The sequence below is a fragment of the Sinocyclocheilus anshuiensis genome, unplaced genomic scaffold, assembly GCF_001515605.1.
Source record: "Sinocyclocheilus anshuiensis isolate Anshui unplaced genomic scaffold, SAMN03320099.WGS_v1.1 scaffold311, whole genome shotgun sequence".
NCBI classification, from domain to species: Eukaryota; Metazoa; Chordata; class Actinopteri; order Cypriniformes; family Cyprinidae; genus Sinocyclocheilus; species Sinocyclocheilus anshuiensis.
The window spans coordinates 479921-481378 of NW_015549606.1; the positions used below are offsets into that span (position 1 = coordinate 479921).

Here is a 1458-nt window from a genome sequence, read left to right on the forward strand (position 1 = left end):
CGGTTCTCGGTAAAAAATCGAACCGTACCGTTCTCCACACGGTTCGGCATGCACTAGGACCGCGGTTCAACTTAAATCTTACAATGCATCTGTAATATGGTTTGTTAGAGTTCGGCTAATGCATGTTTCTGTTGATGGATACAAATTCTGGCTTCCTAATACATTACAACAAGAGCGATGAGAGAGAGAAACAAAAACAATATGTGGACAAACCAGTCACTCTTTAATCAATGCGAGTGCTTTATGCCGTCATCACGTGTTGATAGCGCAGGTGAGACCTGAACAGCACACGTTGCTATCAGTGTTTAAACTAAACTAATTTAAGCCTTGCCAGTTTAAATATTAAAGAGCCAGAAGACGTGAACATGCACGCGCAGTTAGAAGATCTGTGTGTGCGCTCATCCGAAGCGCGTGAACCCGCGTCTCAGAACAAATATTAAGCTCTCGGTGAAGTATTGTGTTTGAATGGACAAATTCACACAAAAAATTATGTCAAAATGCCCGTCTTGGTGAGTATCCTAGCAGACATAGGCTGTGTTCCAGTCCGTTTTTTTATGCCCTTCACTCGCAAACTTCCCTCCGTCTAGTTTACTCGGATGTACATCATTGATTACGTTGCGTGAGTGCCCACTTCTGGCGGAACCCTTGGAATGGGCTGAACTGGAGCGTCCTAAGCCCTTGATCACTTAGAATCAACTATGGGATTGGTTTATTGGTTACATTTTTTTCCTTATGAATTTGTTTGGTGCAGCATTCTATATGTATATAGGTATGTTTGGGCTGTTATAAATGTTAAAACAATCATTTATATATTATAGAGTTGTTTGGGGTGAGGATAAATTAAACGGGATCTGCGATGACGTCACAATCGTGTTGCATTGTGGTCTATGGAGCGGCCTGAAATGTGCATATGAAGCAGACTCCTGTCCATATCCTCTTCCACTTCACCAAGTGGAACTCACTTCAAAATGGCAGCCGGGATTCCCCCGAGGGCCGAGGGGTAGGGAAGTTCACAAGTGCATGTCTAAAAGTGGCGTGGAATGCAGCTGAACCTACAGTATCAGTGCACTGGATCAGTGCGTTCTCTTAAAGTGACAGCACTTTCTTAATGTTAATCAAACCGCAACAACACAGAAATCTCTCACTGCTCTTGATTGAATAACTTTTGTAACTTTAATAAGGATTAATCTTTAATTTATACAGTCAAATATGCAATGTTATTTTACATTTTACATTTTTATTCAATTTCTGTACCTAAAAGCTAATGTTAGACCTACATAAAAAATCTGAAAATCACTGTTTATTTTATTTGTACCTTTACTCTTTTGTATTTATTTGTGTTGTTGCTTGTAGTTAGATTATTCTTATTTACTTTATTTTTATTTGACAGTATAGTTCAGGGGTCTCCAAACTCAGTCCTGGAGGGCCGCTGTCCTGCAGAGTTTAGCTCCAACTTCC

At 40.3% G+C, this 1458-nt stretch overlaps 1 protein-coding gene across 3 annotated transcripts in view; it reads left to right on the top strand.

The window, feature by feature from the left end:
• Positions 1 to 1458, top strand: part of usp13 (ubiquitin specific peptidase 13) — a 37947-nt gene that overhangs the window by 31246 nt on the left and 5243 nt on the right. The gene's annotated exons all lie outside the window — the stretch shown is intronic.